This window comes from Hermetia illucens, chromosome 1, assembly GCF_905115235.1.
Source record: "Hermetia illucens chromosome 1, iHerIll2.2.curated.20191125, whole genome shotgun sequence".
NCBI lineage: Eukaryota > Metazoa > Arthropoda > Insecta > Diptera > Stratiomyidae > Hermetia > Hermetia illucens.
Genome location: NC_051849.1, coordinates 87,736,641 through 87,758,766, shown reverse-complemented (window position 1 = coordinate 87,758,766; position 22,126 = coordinate 87,736,641). Strand labels below are relative to the sequence as shown.

The 22,126-nt window shown below is 40.6% G+C and overlaps 1 protein-coding gene across 1 annotated transcript in view; it reads right to left on the bottom strand.

The window, feature by feature from the left end:
* LOC119661355 overlaps positions 1-22,126 on the bottom strand; it is a 736,879-nt gene that overhangs the window by 539,230 nt on the left and 175,523 nt on the right. Inside the window, exon 2 of the mRNA XM_038070661.1 lies at positions 16,365-16,481. The gene's annotated coding sequence lies outside the window, so the exon portion shown is untranslated. The remainder of the gene's footprint in view (positions 1-16,364; positions 16,482-22,126) is intronic.

Genomic DNA, 22,126 nt, shown 5'->3' with positions numbered 1-22,126 from the left:
ATACTCAAATATTCGCTGCTTGCCATAAAAGTTGATTAAACGGGATAGCATTTTGTGGGCTAGAAAGTTGCAAATTTCGAATTATCCTCACACACACGTCCTAAGATAATACGACGCCTGGTTCGCTGCTGAAACATGAAGGCGGGGCCACGAACTACAGAGAGCCCCATTTACGGCTACGAACGGAGATGAGAACGATGGATTCGATCTCCACTACCACGAAAAAGTGCGGGAAGTTCAGCATTGCGCAAGTCTTGAGAAAAACTATTGCACTCGTGGGGAAAGTAGAACCTGCCGTAAATAGCAACGATTTCACTACCAGATACCATATCAAGAAAGGCCTTAAGCTTTTCGATGGTCGCGTGAGGACGATGAAAAGCAACTTTAAAAGTGAAAGGTCTTCTTCAAACTCCTTCAGATGTGTTGAGGAAGAAACAAACACTTCAATTTTGCCCTTCCGGTTGTCGTTCCTCCAACCATTTCAATCCATCAATCGCGGCCTCCAATTTCGAAATCCGAGTAGTGATGTGGTGTCTTCGCCAAAAGAATCTGCCCAGCGCTTTCGGGGTTTTCTTTAAAAGCTTAGAATATATTGTCTATGTTTTGGGATGCTCCAGGAATTTCGTTAGTGTCCAACCTGATAAAACAATAAACAAGCCTATTAATGTAACCCTTTGGACCAACAGGACAGGAAAATCCATGAGAAAAGGCGTCAAGACGCAGGTGCATGCGCACACAGCTCACTATGGTTTTGCGGAAATTATGAAATTAAAAAACAAATTCTTCGAATAACAATCCTATTCGTTAGAGTCAGCTCCTTCTGACTTCTGTCTGTTCCCAAACCTCAAAAAATCCTTACATGGATATCGATTTTCATCAAACGAAGAGGCAAAAGTTGCCACAAATGAGTATTTTCCAGATCTTCCAGAAGATCACTACATCCTTAAATCAGAGGATTGTTGGAGTAATTAGAAGTTATGAGAAATTACACAGAAAAATAAAGTAATTTTTCGAACTAGAAATCCACATTTTCATTTCCATTCCGTGAACTTTTTGATGTACCCTAGTATATTCGGAGCTTTGCTTTTCTGTGTATGCAGTTGACTTTTAAAATCAGTAGCACTGAGTAGGAAGCTACGTTTGCGAGCTAAATTCGGCGTTTTCTTTCGTCAAGTTCATTTCCATTTTTCCTCAGTTCTTCGTAGGCCACCTTCTCTATTTTATCAAAGTGTCTAAAAATCCCCTTTGCTTGTGTGAAAGATCACGCCATGATGTATAGATTGTCCGCATATGTGACGATTTCATTAGGATTATAGAGCGTGTCTACAGTGCCAGATTGGAAGGTAGACGTATGTCTCAAACACATCTGTCAAGCTATTATTGACTTCGACCTGCGCTGTTGTATGGGACATTGTCATTCTGACAATGCTTACTGCTTTTACTGGAATTTCCAAGCCAAGCATCACTTAGTACACTAATTTCTGTCAACAAGTCAGCGAGTATTTGAAGAATGTCGTACTGAATTTCCAACATTTTTTAGAACCTGTTTGACCGTAAATAGCCGATCAATTGCCGACCACCAGTCCACAAAATTTCTTGGTATTATGGGTAAGGCATATTACACTTTTTGACCACTGTTGCGAGATCTGTTTGTGGTTCCAGATGGAGAGAACCAAATTATGAATAGCTTTCATGGTCCATGGCCTCCCTGATTTGGTTCTCAGCCGCTTTGACGGTTTTGTCCAAAATCAAGAAATGCAGCTATCTCAGCATAAACAACCAAATTGAGGTCGTTCTGTCCCAATGTTGTCTCGTGGAAAACAGTTGCCACTCATATTCGAAAACTTCAAGCTTCTATCAATTCATGTTTCGAGAATTATCCCCTAATATATATTACAAAGTGGCAGCGCGTGTGTGCCTCTGCCCTAAACGAAACCGTCGGAAGTGGAGACGAATGGCATAGTTCTATGGGGGAAGTTCTGGGGATTGCGGGTATTGCCAATAATTGACTAGTGGGGGTTTAAGTTCCTGTGTGTCAATAGGGCTTCAACGCTGGTCAGGTATTACCTTCTGGGCTTAATTATTCGTGAGTTTATTAAAATTGGCAGAACTTTAAGCAAAATCGGCGGTGCAGACGGAGTTTTGAATGAATCTCAGTTTTGAGTCAGAATGGTACTTGGATGAAGAAGATGTGTATCAAGCAAGCAGTTAGAAGGATACGAAAGGAATAAATGACTGCATCGCATATTAAGGGGTCTCAGTCGATAGTCGTAAAGGCTAAATTCGCACATTCCAAATTGGTCCTTCAAAAGTAAACCTTACCAATCTTACAAGCACCATAGAAGTTGAGACGAGGATTCACACGTCGAATTCACAATTTCGAGAGTAGGATGGTGTGCTTCAGCAACGGCAGATTAGTAAGGGCATTTTCAAAAGGTTAATTTTAGTGATTGCTGATGAAGTTTAGAACCTTAGCGGTGCAGATATTCATGACGGTGTATAAAGGAAGATCAGGCCGGAAGGAGTTACTGAGAGAAGGTGAAAAGTCGGGAACATTAGACCAGATAAGTACAGAAATGAAGGACATCACAACCAATAAATGAGAAGAAGTGTAAAATTACAGTGAGTATTTGATATTTGTCGAAGAATTCTTCGTACATATAAGGAGGGCTAAAACAGAGCAAATATACACAGATAATAATAAATGGGCTTTGGAGGAAAAATTCTCAAGGCAACACACTTGTGAAGGGAATGGAGGGAGGAAAGATCAGTTCCACAAAGAATGATAATGTAAAAACGGTCAGGATGTCTCCTCCAATTCCCTTACCCAAAACTGCGCTGTGTCATAGCAAAACGCAGAGTAACCTTCGAGGAGCTCAGAAAATCTTATTATGTTAATTGAAATAATAAAAGCTTGTTGTTTCTTTTTCGTTGGTATGGATATTCATTCTTGCAAACACCGATATTTCGGGAACCACTTGTTCCCTTCATCAGTGTTAACAAGTTTCCCTTCATCAATGCTAACAAGTTTAGCACTGATGAAGAGAACAAGTGGTTCCCGAAATATCGGTATTTGCAAGAATAAATGTCCACACCAACGAAAAAAAAACAACAAGCTTTTATTATTTCAATTAATTAATCGTTGGAAACACCGCATAATTTCACTCAGATTATTATCTTGCCAAATTCCAGAAATATAAATGATGTGATGCCTCTGAGAAGGTCTTTTGAAAATCCCCTTACTGCCAAAAGGGAGATTGGGCGACAGCGTCGAGGTCGTAAGGAGACATTATTTTGAAGGAAGCTATAACATGGCAGAGGTGCCACACTTCATTAAGTTCACACGCAACAAAGGCCCGATTGGCTGATTTTACCTCTGATTAGGGTAAAATTTTGAGAGAAGAGGTAGGAAAAGTTAGCCTGGATATGAAAAAGCCGTTGAAATAAGTAGAAGTAGAATCCGAAATGATGACAAGAGTAGCTGTGGAGAATTCAACGCATCCCTTAAAAAAAATGATAATGCAATTTACCAAACCTTGCAGAAATACTAGGGCATCTACCTTGGTCGATAAGGCAGAACGGGTTTCGGTCATGTCGAGAAATCAACAAAAGTTTTTAAAACGTAAGCAAATTAGTCTAAGTGACACTAATCCATGCCGGTACGCAAAATATTGGTACCCTCGATGGAAAGATGCAGGAACTCATAATGGACCTTCATAAAAGAACACAAGGAACTTGATGATGTGGTGCCAAAAGCTGCAACATGGAGCGTTAACGCGGTAAAAATTGCTGTATATAAAACTCTCTATCTTTGTAGCCCACGCTCACAATATGGTGTCGGCATTCCCAACACTGGAGGTTTCGTGATGCCCCTAAAGAAGCTCACTATTATATTAACGAGAGAGGCGTTTTCGGTGGTATAGACATATAATCAGCATGATGAAAACTCACTTGTCAAAGTTGGTTTGATCTTAGAAAGCCCATACATACAAAAAAGAAGGGTAACATTTTTTTCGCCGAACATGGTCATATGGGGTATTAAATAAAAGATCTCTATTTGTAGTTTCCAAAGCTGAACTTCTTTTGACCGAGGAATAACGCCGTCACCGCCGTCAGTTATTGTATACTGCATAACTCAACCTTTAATAAGATTCCTCAAGAAGTTTTCTAGACCAGAAAACGGCTGTATATTTTAAGTAGGCAGGATGGTCCGAGCTGGCATCTGACGAGATTGTGACAACTCGGGAAATAATATAATAATCGTTGACACAACAATCCATACTGAATTAGGGCCTTAACTTGTGTTAGAGGACTTCATTCAACACCGAAACGGCACACTACAGGATTACAGTACCCTGTATGAGGCAATGTAGTCAGCATTGCACTCGCTCGAGATTGTTACCCTGATTGGACTCGGGTAATAATTTACAGTTGAGTCGACTGGTATACGACATCCATTGGATGCACTCCTATAAGAGCTAGGTTATGCCCTTCCTAAAGACACTATAAGGTATTACCAATAGTAATATGTTAACGTTCATTAGTACCTATGACCATGGCCGTAGAGTGGATCTTTTCCCTTATTACTTTAACTTTGGCTATTTTGTTGTATGCCTCTATCCTGGACCCCTCCTCTCTTCAGCCCTGCCCTGCGCAACAAGAACCTGAACATAACGCGCGAACCGGGACCATCCATCAGCGCTCCTCTACATCTTTCAACCAACTGTTGTCCGTGGGGAGGTCGTCTATATCTGCGTAAATTTACTGATGAATCCCATCCCAGCTTCCACAAGAAAGAAGATATGATTGGCATCGTCCACCACCCCATTGCAACACACACTCAGGAAATAGTACCTTCCCAATTTTATGCAGTTCCACTGAAAACCATCATGCCTGCTTAAAAGTTCGGCGAAGAAATTTTCGATTTCACCCTGCTGCTGCTACGAATGTAAGTTGCTTATAAGTCGCGCCATCTATCTGGCTCTTGGGTATACATATGTTGTCGTTCTTCACCAGCAAGCACTTGCCTTGAGTATCTTCCTTTGTAGCCCACTTGACGGCAATCACTACCGATTCCGAGACAGCGCGGTAGGCATACACCACCCCTAACGTTCCGCTTCTCTATAATTGCACAAGGCAATTGCGATACACCTCCTTGCCTAGTGCTTCTGCCCAAACTGGCACGCCATAGAATAAAATGAACTACATTGACGTTTGCCATCAGATAATTTACAATTACGATTTACAATATAAAGTGCCCTTCAGTGCAGAGAAGCCGAATTTGTGACAGTGCCTGTAGCGTTAGTACCTCTCGAAATGTCCTCTTGCGTGGCTCCTAAGAGCTTCGATGTATATCCCGATTTTCACCTTCGCAACATTTCATGCAGGGGGAGTGCCGGAGTGGTGCACGTCGAGAGGTTTTATTAACCACTTCGAACGCGATGTATTGATGCTCGTTCGCCGGAAAGTCTTCCCAGTCCCGTCCACTTGCGACACCACTGACTCCAACGCAAAGTTAGGAATGTTTACTTCGCAGCCTGTGCCGGTATAGTCGCTGAAGAGTATTATCTCTAAATACCAATCCCAACCAAAGGGGCCGAGGTGATGGCCTCGGCGTTGGGCCCCAACCCGAAGCTAGCGACAGCGGTTCATAATAAGTCGGGGGTGTTCCGATAGTGTTTGCTGATTTTCACTAGATCCACTTTTACCTCCGCAACAAACTGCGCTAGCAAACAAGGAAGTTACAATCCACAAAGCTATTTTGTTTTTAAGTCAACGTAGGATCCAATTTTTCAGGCTGTACTGCAAGAACCTTTGAACTACTGTGCCGATAGCACTGCCACAATTATAGCCGAACCAATTGGCTTTTAGGAGGAAGGATATTTCACTTGTTATTCTAATGCTAAGACCGGGAAGTAGAAAGTTGTTCCAACTTCTGCATCAGCTAGATCATGACTTTTTTGAATAGCACAATACACAGATAAAGGTTCCTGATTCTTGTAAGAAATTTGGATCGAAAAATAGAATGATGACATTATTAACTAAAAGTTAAATTCACCGACTAACTCCACTAAGCAGAACAATTTTTTTTTGTAATGGAAAATGTTAAGGATACAGCTAAACTTGGCAGCAAAAGCTAGCAAAAGGCAATCTTCGAGGGTAGTTCAATAAGTCTTTAGAAGTGTAAAGTGTAAAAACAATTTTTTTTAGTAAAATTTTTTTTTTTTTTCAACATAATCTCCATGGAGCTCTCTATACACTTGGTCAATCGTTTTTCAAGTTTTTTTAATCCTTCAGAAAAGTGTGTTTTCGGAAGTTCCTCAAAATAAGCACTTACAGAGGCAATGAGTCCTCGTTGTCCATAAATCTCTATCCACTGAGCCATTTTTTCAAGTTTGGAAAAAGTCATTGGGGGCTAAATCTGGTGAATACGGTGGGTGTTCGACCAATTCAAATTTTATTTCTTCAATTTTAGCCATTGAAAGGAAGCACGTGTGAACTCGGCCGTTGTCGTGATGAAAAAGAATTTTTTTTTCGCCAAATGTGGTCGTTTTTTTAAAATTTCTTCTTTCAGCTGCCAATACTCACCAGTAATTGTTTTACCCTTCTCCAAGTAGTCAATAAGGATAATTCCACGGGCATCCCAAAAAACTGTAGCCATACCTTACCAGCTGATTTTACGGTCTTCGCCTTCTTTGGAGCCGGTTCACCCGTGCCGATCCACTGTTTCGTCTCAGGAGTGTAGTGGTGTATCCATGTTTCATCCAGAGTCATAAACCGACGAAAAAAAATCCCTCAGGATTCCGACTTATGCGCGCCAAAAGAGCCTCATAGGTCACCAGTCTATTTCGTTTTTGTGGCCACAGCTAACACACGCACTTTTAATCTTCTATTCTTCAACACCATATCGTGGATTTTATTAATGATTTCGGGAGTAGTCACTTCTACGGGCCTTCCTGAACGTGGTTCATCACTTGTTGATTTACGACCACGCTTAAATTCATTTACCCAATTATAAACCGTTGCTAAGGCGGGAGCAGATGTGCCATGAACCGAATCTAATTCATTTTTATCTCATATGAATGAAAATGTTTTATTACCACTCTGAACTCGTTTTTTTTTTCATTTTTTTTAAGAACCATTGTTTTTTTCAATTGATTATAAAAACACGTAAACTCAGAAGATGTACTACTACCCTCGTAAAACAAAAAATTTCTTCACTTATTTTCAATGAATAAATACGTACGCATAATCCCTAATCTTATATAAAATTCTGTTGAAATGTAGTCGCCGACCTTTATTTTTTAGATTATTAAAACGTTTGGAAATTATGAGAAATTAAAAGTAGCCAAAGCTTTTTTGTTTTAATTTGCGGGCAGCTACTGTACTATAGAGCATCATACCACCAAATTTGGGGGAAATCGCATATTTACTAACAAACTTATATGTGCTAGATCAAAGTTATTGTTATTGCAATCTAAGACTGTGAATCTCGGTATCACACAGCCTAACAAACTAAACGCAAATGGGACGCGCAAAAAAGATTCTTATATAAGAAATACACAAAACCCTTCAAACCTGAGCGCTTACCGATTTGTTTTAATTAACCACGTTAAATCTAACAATTTTGTAATTATTATAACACGCAACTGTCATTTAGAAGACAAAAATTCAAAAAATTCGTAAAGTAGGTACGCACGATTTCTGCACAACCAGAAAGATGATACGGGTCCATTTCCGGTCAAATCATTATTCAGGAAACGACCTCCCCAATGCCCAAATAACAACAAATTTAATAGTTTCTTCAAAATATATTTTACGTCACGTTTGTATTGAGAAAAATACAAACACGAGGTAAAAAAGAATATTTTTAAAAAACAACTATTCGAAACAAGGAATAGTTTTCTCAGGAAAATACGAGTATAAAAGAGAACACAGTCTAACTTGCTAACATATATGTTTTTGTATTTGTTGAATCTAAAGTACCGACAATTTCCTGTAGTTGCCATATAATTTCCATGTATTCCGCAGAATTTTCTCGTACTTCAGCGGCAAGCTCATTGTTTAAACATTGCCTCCGAGTTCCCTAATGATGTAATTCGCGAAACTTTCCCGCAAGTTTCACAACAAACACAATCTCAGCTTTTCACGCAGCAAATGGTTCTTCGTGCTTGCTAAAAATCCAGGCTGATAATTACCTATAAATATTTTCACTAGGGAAAACTAGGCAATTCCCTTGGCCATGAAGGAAATTACGCAACCAGCGGACTCCTTGTGTCGCAAAGAAATGCGTATAATCAAAAACACATCAAGCTTAAGGTAAATTCAAAGTTGATGGCCTTGATTGATTTTAAAAGCAACGAAAGGAATGTAATAAATACCGAGGACACAGCAACCACGGGAAGCCATGTTCAACGAAATAATCCACGAATAGCCGTGAAAATCCCTAGCGAAGTAAATATTCAAACAGACATTGAATCTTGCATTGCATATTAATGATGTTATTTTTGGCTCTACTGGCATCATTACAGGGAATTAATGTCTCAGCGACATAGACATTCATATTTGCTTGTCTAGCTTCAAAAACATCCAATTTAATGAGTTAGCTATTATAAAATAAATAACTCAGCAAGCGTTTGCGGGGCTCCCGATTCATGCGCCATATTCATAGGCGAGTACTATATAAGGAAGGTAGTACCCAAGTTTTCGATTCATTGTTGAAGCAAACAAAAGCATCACAAAGTCCTTTCATTCAAAAGCCCCGGGAAAATAGGACAAAGATTCTTAAGCACTCAAATAATGCATATACGCGCTCACATGAATGGGACTGAATTTTTCCACACCATTGTTTCTAACGTTGTTAACATTGTTGCAAACTTTTCACCGCATCTCTGTGTCTTTAATTAGTCAAAATATATATGAAAGCGATCAGAATGCTTTACTTTCTAATTTCCAGGAAATAATGCATAGTTCCCATTCTACTATGCACGTAGGCTGAAAACAATGGAGTCATCACTTGTAAATAAATCACGAATCCATTGTTTACGTCGATAAAGTTGCTTCAGTCAATCAGCCATGCAACGAAATGATTTATTCGCAACTAAATCATGATGCATAGATCAGTCAATAAAATCGCAGATTAAACATTGTGCGATTGTGTGTAGTAGAAGCTAACCGGAGAGAAACTTTCCAAATTAAGATATACAATTCAACGCACAGATATCAATCCCGCATAGGCTACAGTTGCAATTATTTTAGATATGTTAGGCGGATAAATGACAGGCATAAAAAAAAGGTACATCTATCTTGATAAGTTTAGTTTTAGAAATTAAAATAATGTAACTAGGAACACTGTTGAGTATTGGACCGATTTTTCGGCAACTAATATTTGTATAGATTCTGCGCTGTCCGAAAAAAACAAAATATCCACATACAATACTTATAAAACAACAGTAATTTTAGGAAGTTTTCTATTTCTAGTTGTTACAACCTTCCGTCTGGTATTAAGTACACTTCCAGGTGTGTGTTTCCAATTCAAAGGAGCACTGCATATTGCGCAAGAATATGTATGGAGGCCTCATCGTTCTCCCCGCGGGGTGGATTAGGGATATATCATTGTACACCTGGTGTCTGCAGTCTGGTTCTAGCTAGAGCTGGGTTTGTGATTGTCAGGCTGCGGACACGAGGTGGACGAAGCAAGTTTGGTAATGCAAATATGCCGGCTCTGGCGGTTTGGTCGCCTATAGGCCAATGCTCCTTGCAAAATGCCATAATCCTGTAGGCATTTACTCTTATGAGTGGGCATTATTATAAGGACGGTCAAACCCTCCATTACTTTCATTCGATACTCAGTGCGCAGCTCAGTTTAGTCACACTGGTGAAAACAAGACCTACCTAAATCTCTACCGAACGACACCCTTGTTGAACCACAACAACACGTTTAAGGTCCGAAGGTCTCTTGTTCGTTTGAGCGTGACTAACAACCCCCATGAAGCCCCCATTAGGAGGCCAACCGCAAACAACCGAACTGAATTCATAACCTCCAAGAGATCTCCTGAAACATGTGGATTTAGGGGCTATCCCGCTTCTCGTGGTATACCCCTGGTAATGTTTTGTGATCGAAGCCACTTCAGATAAGTCCCTGTGCAGACTCGGAGCATTCGCCTATTGCATTATGGCCAGAAAACCAAAGTAAAAACAGCATTTACAGGTACCACCACGAGGAGGCCATTGGTTTTCGTTTGCGGACAGGGGTGCTGCACCCTGCACCCTTTTCTCGGCACACCACCTGCAATCCAATCGAATGCTAGAACGTTGGCACCGAACACTGAAAGCTGCCATTATGGCACGCGACGATCCGTCCTAGACTCAAGTCTTTCCTCTCGTCCTACTCCGCCTACGAACAACCTGCCGAGGAACCCAAGGCTCCCAAGTAATCTGGTCTTCGACAAGAGATCAGGTCTCACAGATTCAGAATTGCTGCGCCTGCTGAAAGGCAACCTTCGCCACATGAATGCCACACCTCTAACACGATGCTCGTTTGCACCTGCCTGCGCGCCCAGCTAGCTGGACACGTGCACGCACGTCCTGGTCAGGACGGATGCTGTCCGGAAGCCGCTACAGCCTCCATACGAAGGCCCGCACCGTGTTCTCGAGCATGGAGAGCATTTCTTCCAGCTCGAGATCGGGGGACAGAAAAAGGCTATCTCCTTATCCAGGCTGAAGCCCGTTTGCGCCCCAAATTAACGTCGCGTGGAGAACGCAGTTCTGAAGTCGCTCGCGTTTCATCTGGGGGCGGAGTGGTGTGGTTAACAACAATTGGTAACCCCGAACTACAAAATCAATCCAACGTTCAAGAAATTAATCGTCATTCTGCTTTTTTACTTTGACACCACAGGCCAATCCCATTTTTTCTTAAACTGACATTCAAAAAAACAATTAATTTTTTTTTTGAAATTTATCATTTAAACCATGGCCTGCTCCGCCAAGGAGAACACCCACGGTGGCCACTGTCAATCGAATTAACAGCATTCGAAGTAAATTTCGAATGTTGTTAACCCCGCTGCACCACAAGCAGGCCAACACCTCGGCCAGTTCATTCTTCTCTATGTTCCCAAGACTGGGAAAAGAAAGGTGGACGAATTTAACTGTGCCGTCGAGTGCGTTCATCATAACCATGCATCATCCCACCAGCCTGGAAGATGTCGCCAATCAGTACAGGCTCTTAATCGCCGCTTGACTATCGATCAGAATGACTATTTTACGCTTGGAGCTTGGATTACGCCCCAGTCATCGGCAGACCTCCAGTATCGCTAGCACGTCCGTTTGGAATACACTGTCGAATTCCGGAAAACCTTTCACTTAGCTACACTATGTTTAACCGAGTAATCTCCACAAACATTATTTGATTGAAATAACATACTGTGTTATAATCTTGCAACAAGTCGCCGATCTTCCACTCTGACCTGACTGAAAAGTCTACAGCCACCGTAGAACGTCGGTGCCCAACATCAGGGCTCATGTAGCACTACACGCAGGAATACATTGAGAGTATCTGCCGGGCAGGATTGGAGCGTATCAATTACACTTGCACACGCGGTTCTTTGAAAGAAGCTTTATTGTGTTTCTTGTTCAGCAGCCGTTACCACACAGTACAAGCGTACGTTAGGATGGGATAAACTACAGCAGTGTATATCCAAAAAATCATCCCCGGCTGAACACAGCATGCCTTTACAAGGGTCCTCTTGCAGCAATAGAAGGCTATATCGGCCCTCTTAACACTCAGTTCTAGGTTTTTTCACCAATTTATCTTAGCATTGTGGACCACACCCAAATACTTTACATTTGAGAAAAGGACCAATCTTTGTCGCTCCTGTCCATTATCCGTAAAATTTGCTCGAAACTCTGATCAAGTCGTCTTTATAACCCTTTCTCACTGTTAATGGAGCATGACCGGCATTATGGCACCCAGACAGGAAGATTTATATGTAGAGAAACCGTTCATAGCCCAGATAATGTTATCCTCGGCAGTTACCGACTTGATAATCTCACACTAAAGTTGTATGCTTTCCAGGCAAGGTTCTGACTTACAGCCCTCCTCGCTGGTGGAGAAGTGCGCATCGCACAACGGCCCCAGGATCTCAGCAGGAAATTCCATCGACTTTGAAAGAAAAGATGAGTTTCTACGAAACAGAAATTCATCTGAGGCAGGCTCAGACATTTGTTTGATATAGAAGTAGACTTTGTCTGAACTGGCGTTTATCTGAAACAGACATTTGTCTAACGCAGACATTTGTCTGTTTGATGTCTGATATACACACATACATTTAATAATAATAATAATAATCGTTGGTGCAACAATCAATATTGAATCAGGGCGTTGAAGTGTGTTAAAGCAGTTCATTCAAGACCGTAACGGTACACTAGAAGAGTACAGTACCCTGTAGGAGGCAATGTGGTCAACATTGCGCTCGCCTGAGATTATTACCATGATTTGACTCAGGTACTCATTCACAGCTGAGTCGACTGGTATTCGACGTCAAATCACGATACAAATCTCACTGCCACCAGTGAGATTCGAACCGCGCCCTTCCGGACGACAGCCTAGTGCTCTAACGATACAGCTATCCGTACACAACCACAAACCAAGAAGAAGAAGAATATGTTTTTGGTTTCAAGTGCTTTCTCTTCACAAAACAATTCTTCAGACTTCAAAATATCTCTCGAATTTACATGTACCTACTTTTTGCTGTACACCTGCCACGTCTTCTAATTTCCTTATTGGATATAAGACCGACTATATCATACGTCGGTAGAACATGAAGGCACTGATATTCGCTATCCAGGCGAATACTACCATTTCAATGCAAAAAAAAATTCGTACTCGCACTTGGAAATATAGGCATTCACCGAACAGAAATCGTAATCGTATTCGTAAATACGAACATTTGTATTCACTTTCGGACGTAAGAATACAACCATATTCGTATTCACTTGTGTAAATGCCAAAAGATTCACTTTTCCGAAGACAAACATATTCGCATCCATAGAAAATCATCATACGAATTTATTCGTATTTACGAATACAAATATGACCAACTCTGCTTGAAGGTTTCTGTCACCTGTATTTTATTCATTACACTTTTCTTGAAATTTTGTATTTTGCATTGAACCCGGCGGCTCGTCGGCTTGTCGTGATCGGTTTCATCATTTGTTTCTATCAAGTGGCTGATCTGGATGCAATCGCGAAACTTTCAAATCCCCATCCAGCGTATCAAACCACCATTTTTTCGACCGGCTTTTTGGTCGCTAGCCATCGACCTAGATGGTCCGACCAATCTTGGCAAATGAATTCTCGTTAATGCGAATTACATGACCATACCATCGAAGACGGCTCTCTCGCAATTTTTCCATGATCCACGACGCTCGTTGATAAGTCGATCACAAAGAACAAAAGTTGTGGAACGCCACTTCATCCAGGTTCGGCTAATGCGTGAAGCAAGACAGCAAAACCGATCATTCAATTTTTCGACAAATTGCTCGAGATCATTTTCACCATTAGACGCTAAGAAAACGTCATCTGCATAAAGCAGTGTATAGGATGCTGGACGTAAGATGTCCCGTGTGACAGTGTCCATAACAAGAACAAAGTGGAGTGGTGAAAAGGCGCTTCCTTCATGACCACCAACAGAGACACGAAGTGGTTTTGATACACCTGCCACGCTTCGAACTTTACTTTTCTGATCGTGGTAGAGCAATTAAACCCAGCGCACGAGCTCCTCTGGCACTAAGTGCTGTCGTAGAGCATACCAGATGAGTTCGTGTAACACACGGTCAAACGCTTTCTCTAGATCGAGAAATGCAATGTAAAGAGGGCGATGCTTCTCACGGTGTTACTATATGAGCAATCGCGCAGCGTGTATTGCGTCGGTAGCTCCAGAATTCCTGAAAAATGCGGCTTGATTCATGGTTATTTCAACGGTTTCGCGAATACGGTTGTCAAGAACGCGCTCAAAAATCTTAATGATGTGGGAAAATAATCGGATCGGACGGTAATTTGATTCTTTCTATACCGCGACCGCGAAAGGTTTGATATTAATGCAATTCAGGTGCCAGTATTCCTTATTAACTTTTCTATCTCAAAACTCTTCTTATCTCAGAAATTGTTCGCAGAGTAAATCTTAATTGCATAATAAAAACCCATAAAATAAAAAAAATATATATATAACTGTGTCATACAAAAAACATTTAACAAAAAAAATCTAACTAATGAATAAATAGGTTCTTATCACAGCGTAAAAACCACAAAACTTAATTCAAATAAACCTAAATAATGTCAATATCAATATCAAATAGCTGCGTTCGTTATAAACTACGTTCGTAGAACGTATATAAAAACACATACATATCTTCCAAAAACAATAATAATAGCAACTAAATAATATACACTTAATATGAAACAAGTCGGGAAACCGGAAGCTTGTCGCTTCAGATATAAAAGGTTTTGTGTTTCCCTATGTGAGGAGCATAACGTAGTTCTCCATTAGCTGATAGCATTGACCCGAGATATTTAAATCGCTCAGTTCTGGGCAGGCTACTGCCATTGCTAGAACTAAGCGATTTAAATATCTCGAGTCAATGCTATCAGCCAATGGAGAACTGCGTAATGAAATTGCTTCACGCATTAACGCAACCTGGATGAAGTGGCATTCCACAACTCGATAGTTCTGAGTGTTGGCCGACTATAAAAGACAATGAACGGCGTCTTGCGATAATGGGGACGAAGATGTTGCATTGCACTGGTGGCGTGACACGTTTTGATCACGTCTGAAACGAAATTATCCGCGATCGATATGGGTTTGCACCGATCATGGAAAACGGCAAGAGAGGCGTATTTAATGGTTCACGTAATCTGCACTTGTAAACGGGACAAAGGCTGAAGAAAAAGAAAAAGATGTGAGGAGCGACGCGTGCACGACAGCTCCGTGTCACATAGCTAAAAATTCCATTGCCCTCTACTTTTTAGAAGGCGATTTAAATAAATCATTTGATGGAAAGCCCCGTGTTTATAATGGTCAACCTCATACGCTTCGCACTCTGAGTTTAATATTATTAGCAAAGGCCAACAATTTAACCAACATCAAATATGAAAAAGGACTAGGGAGAATTAGATTCTTCTTGAATGGAATTTTAATTTTTCGCTCGAATTTCAATTATTCTCGTTAATTATGACGTCAGCACCTTATTTGTATGGCTTAGGATGCTGTTAATTAGCACGAAATTGATAAGTTTGAACTTCAATAACTTTGACGCTAATAGTTGGATTTTCATGGAGCTTGGCATGCACGAGACTGTTCCCTATGCCGGTGCAAAATTTAGTACACCTAGGATAAACTTAAGGGGAGTTTTTTTGTCAATTTCTAAAAGTTGATAATATACTATTAGTAAATTTATTTGAGCAGAGATCGGAATGGGACATATTTTGAGGCCTAGATTTCTTCTAGGCGCACCACCCTGATTTTTTCAGATTTCTAGGTTGGCAGATTCCGAAAATGAGTCCTGTCTGACTTTAAGTGCGAACATTTTGACTCCTTTCTCACGTACTTTGCAATTCAAGCCAAAAATAATATCAGCTTCGGAAAGTGGAAATCGAGACCTTTAATTTGATACCCTACACGAATTTTTTGAATCCCCCCCTTTGCATGCATGGGGAGCCCCCCTTTAAACTCCACCTAAATTTATGCCACTCGCTGTATGTGTGGGATTTCATAATCCCCATCTGTCCACCGTCGGGTCGGTTTAACCGTTTTGGAGAAAAGTGCGTGTGACAGACAGACAGCAGACCAACATTGAATCGATTTTAGTGCTTTTAATTTATCAAGACCTACCATTAGACTTTCCGTAATTAGCCACCTGGCTTTGAGATAGAATTACAGGGTTGCCCGATAGACACACCTATATATGGCGTACATTTCAGCCTGCAATATACTGGTATCCTTGCCCACTATTTCGATAGTTACATATCGGTGCGGTGATGTCAGGTCAGCTGTTGGCGCTTCGGTAAATATAAAATTTCGAAATTTGCAAGTTGCTAGCCAATAAATTTGTATCCCTTTTAATGAGTATATTTTTAAAGCCCAAATCACAGGATGATCAAAACGGGAATTTCCAAAAATATGATATAATATTGGTTAATTAAAATGATTGCAAAACCGTTTGTTGTCTATTCTTTAGTTCGATGGGCAGTGGAAATAAAGCGCATTGTTTTACTAGTTGCAGAGTATCATAGTTAGCAAATTCTAGACAATCTAGACATTCTCCCATTCAAATAAGTTTAAAATTAAAATAAGTAGGGGAGCACTGACCTTTTTAATATAGCGATATCCTTTAGTACTGATCGATTTCAAAATTTCCTAGTTTACTGCATTTCCTGAGAAAAGATCTGGAGGGTGAAAAAAAGTCCGGAACTCTGATGATTGCAACTGAAATTAAAACAAATTTGTATATATATAAATGGAAAAGATCTAGATAATAAAATAAAGCTAGCACAATTTTCAATATGTATCGTTGAATATCTTTTAAGGAGTTAGATTATTTGGTGCCTGTCGTGAACAAACTTGATTTGAAAAGTTGTTTTTCGAACAAAATCCCATTAAAATTGATTCAGACTTCGTAGTGAACAGACTACTTATCTGTCTGTCAGATGGAACTTATTCAGAAAGGGTTGATCCTATGTACACAAAATTACAATTCCAGGAACTATAAAATCCCACAGACACAATGGCTCCTTCATTGACTTAAAGATGGCTCAAGGGCGAAATTAAGTGGCAATCATAAATGGTGTATGTAACATATCGTTTTTCAAGCGAATAAATTATTATTGAGCAATCCCGTAGAACTACACCATAAACCCTAGGGGCACTCGGATCCGTCGTGAAGTCCGTAACAAGGAGGATCCAGACCTCAAAAGAGCCAAAGTAAGGATGGCCAACCTTGAAAGAAGAAATGGCTAGCTGGCGAAGATACTTGAAGATCTCAAAAACAAAATGTCATTATTGATAAAGAAAAATGGAAAGCTTACGGAGCAACTAATGACTATGGTGGTAGCCAGGAAAAAATTGAAGCTTCCTTCGAATACCTCTGCAGCCATGGAGGAGCCGGGCTGCCTTGAGGGCGAACAAGTTTTCCGTAGCGAATCTGTCCGCAAGGAGGATATAGAAAAGCATCAAGTTGACATTCCGAGGGACAGTGACAACAGTGGCGATGAAAATGTCCCAGAAGAGGATTGCAGTAGTGGCAAGTGCGGCAATAATGGCCCTGAAGAGGGAAAACTGGGTGAGTTTTTGCTCTGTTTCAAAAAAATTAAAAAAGAAAACCAAAAATGATGAAAACTATAACCCAAGAAGGACTGAAAATTTAAAAAATGGTCCGACTGGGGCCACAATTAGCACTGGAAATGAAGAAAAGGAGGAAGGGGTGCACCCCATTAACGTATATGAATTAAGTGGTAGAGACCTAGCCACTCTACTTAATGGAGCGCAGGGCTCTCGAATTTTATTATTAAAAAGACCGGTACAGAAAGAGTCAAAATCAAATGTAAAAAATAGCGGATTACAAGAAAGCGAGGTCCTCGAGCGAGTGAAGGCTCCTCACTTCACATACACTCCAAAGGAAGAGAAGGAGGAATCCTTCCTTCTGAAAGGCTTCGATGCGGAGGAAGAACCTGATGAGGTGCTCCGGGAGACGGGAACTGAGGTCAAGTTCCCCTCAGTGTCACGTTTTAGTACGAGAAGATCCATTTTGGAAAAACGAATTCGATCGCACTTACTCGTCTAGATAAGCCCGGAGAGCCGGGGAGAAGCGATCTGATAGGCATCAGGTCGCTTAATTACCAAGCGATTCGTTTTGAGCGTCTGCTGAGGGGCGAAATAGTCCAGTGCCGAAGATGCCAGCGCTATGGCCACTCGGCAGTGAACTGTCAAATGACCTTGCTATGTGCAAAGTGTGGGAAAGGGCATACCGCAGGCAACAGCTTGACATTGTTTTGATTTCAGAAACTCACCTCAGTCCGAGGCATTCGATAACATTCAAAGATTTTGAATTCGTGAGGAACGATACAGGAATTTGTGATACTTGTGGGTCGCCATTATCGTTTCAGGCATATTAATGGGCCTGAATTTGAAACCTTTTAATGTATGGAAGTCTCTTGTATTCTGTTTTCACTACCTAGAGGAGGCAATTTATACATTCTTTCATTCTATACAGTGGAAACAATCGAACCAAGTTCAAGGAGGGGTTCCATTCTCCGTTTACGATACTCGAACTGAACAGGCTGCATAATTATTATATTATAGCCGGTGACCTGAATGGTAAGTATACCTCGTGGCTGAAGGCTACAAACAATCCCAGAGGGGTATTTGTCAAACCTTGGATAGAGCAATACAAGCTAGAGTATAAATGCAAATTATATGAGTCAGAGGGTCCAGCCTGGCCCAGGACAAATTCCTATGTGGATTTGTGCATTGCTGACGCGCACCTGAACTTTGATTTTAGGAATCCTCAACGGAAACTACAGACTCTTCCTTACGATAGCGACCATAACGTATTTTGTATTCTTAGCTATGTAAGAATGGAAAATCGAGCACAGAGAGTTTCTCTCATAAGATGAACAGAAAACCTGTATACCCGAAACACCCAATTTCCGGTATCCCGACTTGTTTAATATTTCTCCATGAAAATTTTATACAATCTTCTTCGAATACCATACCTTAATGTACCATTGGTTTTAGTAAATAAATTTTAACTGTCGTCAAAAAAAAATTCAGGAAATTATGGCTTTTTTGGTATGAATTAATTTTTTGCACTAATTAAGGGGATAACGTTCACACCGCTTCCTTCTGCCGGGTCTTTGCATTTTCTGAAAGATTTAGACAGTAATGCCGCGAAAAAGCGTGCCGTAATCAGGTTTTCGTTTGACTGCGCTGTAGATACTAAGTGCAGGTTTTCTATCGAAGTGGAGGACGTGTTATCCACATATTTCCAGCTGAGGGAGCATGTCCCATCATTAATGTCATGTTACGCTATGTAACGGATCTGAGCGTTAATGCTACCAGTAATCAAGATATCTGGGTTCACATTCTTGATTTATCAACCTTTTAATTATAAGGATGCAGCCTCTTATTTTTCTACCAAAAGAATATAAGAAGGATCATTTAAAGAAAAATTGAAAGATACAAAATTCTACTGATAAGGTACATACATATTTGTGGAATGGTCGATATCCAATTCGGTTGCATCTAAGGATTATGCAATCGAAATATTGATATTGCTATCAATAGTCCTTTTGCCCTGAACCCAGCACTAATTGTTCAATAGAACTTTGACCGATTTTGATAAAATGTTTTTGCTTTGAACATTATTCTACGGTATATGGAAGCAAATCCTATTCACACCAACCGCTATTCCATTCAGATACAAAGCGCGATTAACATATAATGGACGCATAAAGTGTAATATGCAGATACACATATTAAAACTGACATGTCACATCACACTTCTAGCATATTCCATGTTCCACTCCCACAAAACGCAATCGCCGCGGGCTAACGTTTCCCCATCCCGAAAAATATATTTTCGAAATACACCCCAACAGATATAAGCATATCCGCGGTATAATGCGGAATATTCAATGGATTCGACCGGAAGATACTACTGATATTCTCGCAATGCTTGTTCATGCATATTGGAAAGGTACACCATGTTCATTTGCTGTTCTGCGAACATGTAATATGGTCCGAACAGGTAATAATATTAAATTATGCAAGTGAGGGCTAATAATACAAAACTCCATTTCGACTATCCAACGGCGGCAACAAACACAAACACAGTATTTTAACACGGCATCCTGGAGCGTCCTCTTCTGCACAAGCACGATGTGTACGGAGAAATTCCCGTTTGAATATAAAACAAACATTGTACGAAGTTGCACATTTCAGAATTTCACCAAATGAATTTCACATACGTGTACAATCTGTGCCGGAGAAAATGATCAAAGAAATTCAAGATTTAATGAACTCGGAATGGAAACATTCAAGTGAGATGGATATGACATCTTTGTTCTGCTGAATGGGAATGTAATTTTGTTCAACAATCTGGATTATGTATAAACGTACACATGCATGCATTGTTACCTGCTTGGTATGCCGAGAGACGAATGTCCTGTAATGCTTTTGCATTTAAATGATTCTAAATAATTGGAAAGTAAGGGGCACATAGAAAGTAAAAAAAAATGAAATCACTGAAACGAATGCGAGGCAAACCCTATGGAAAGGGGCGGAATTCTGTAGTACCAGGTCCTGCCAATAAGACCTTAGGGAACAATCATTCCCAAGTCGGAGAAGTCTTAGTATCTACAATTTCCATACTGCTAATCCATCGAAGCTTCTGCAGTCGGGAGTCCTCAGGTTAGTACACAACTCCTAGTTGTACTTGATTCAATTATTCTCCTAAGAACCTTACTGTCGATTTCCCCTTGGACTCCACTTTGTCTTGGTGAGGAAGCCAGTAGTAGTTTACTGTTACACAGGACATCCAAAACATTTGAAGATGGAAGCCATAGTGTGTTACTGTCAAACCAGATTTATGTTCCCTCGCGGGGAAATCTGTGTAAAACATGGTCTCCACTTCAATGAAAACCCGATACCCAGCGTCTATGGCACGGTCAGCCAAGAAGTATAGTACAACTCCCTTAATGAGAGGAAGTGGAAACCTGAATGCAACCGGCCTATCGATGACGCTGTTACCTAGTTCTTCGAGAAAATGGGATAGGAAGACTCGTCAGAAGGAAATTTCAGCCACAAAGGACAGAGGACTACAGGCTTGCTTGTCAGAACCTTCTCTTCTGCCTCTACGGAAGGCTCCAAGACGATGACAACGGTCGGCATTGCCAAAGAACACTTATATCTACAAACATATAAATTAGTCAAATAAATCTGCAGCATGTCAAAGTCTCTTCCTATCTACTACGAAGAAGAAACGTCATAGCTGCCTCTGCTTACTCGGCCAATGATTCTTTGTTCCTTCCGCCGATGCAAGAACTAAAGGATCTGGTAGTGTATGCAGAATTAAGTGTCCATACGAACGTTGCAATGCGAACGCTCAGCATATTTGTTGGGAAGTAGGAAATTCAATGCTAGAGAACAGAAGTTGTTTGACTTTTTTCAGTTCAGTTTTTTATCACAACGGATGGAGATCCGATCTACAGTTAAACCAGGCGTTAATTCCTTTGCTGTTTCATTCGAGGGCCTCTAGCCGTTTGACTCATGGTGGATTGAATAGCTTACTGACCGGCTGGGCATATGATCTAGCAATCACATCTGTAACCCGCCCACCAGCGTCAAGGTTTGGCAATATCCATCTTGGATTTGTAAGTGGTCCGGACAAGCAAGTCCTGTACGACTCTGCAATGATTGAAATTTAAAATGCATTCCCTGCCAATATGTCCCTCCTTCCTACACCTTCGGCACCGGAAAAATCAAATTCAAAATTTTCGTACCGCCAACAACTTATGTTCTACCTCTACTGGCAGTTGCATTGGCAGTGGTGCAACCTGATTTGTTATTTTAGGGCAGCTCAGATTTCGTTTCGACAGCGCCAAATTATCATAGTATCAATGAAGCAGGAATGAACGCTTCGTGTAAGACAAAAAAAACAAAAAGATAATAGATAATACAATATTTTCGCAAGTAAAGAACAGGGAATCGTGGTTTTTGCGAGTAAGCATTATTTCACTTAGATGTTATCTCTACTTGGCGTACTTTAGTGCCTATCACACACAAAATCGAAATCACATTTTCAAATCAACATCAGCTGTTCTAGATTTGCAACCGATAATCAACATCAGTGCTCAATAGTCACCCGTGCCGCTTCCACTACAAATCACTAACTTAAAGCAAAGAATCTGAATCCTCACATGCACCCCAACATTATCTAGCCAGCCCGAAGCCAGCCCGAACCTTGCCACCGGCATCGGCATCGACAACTTTCACCGCGACCTGTACTGCGAAGACTACTAATGTTAGGTGATACTATATAAAAACAAACGGTAATGCGGTAAGGTTAGGTGGTG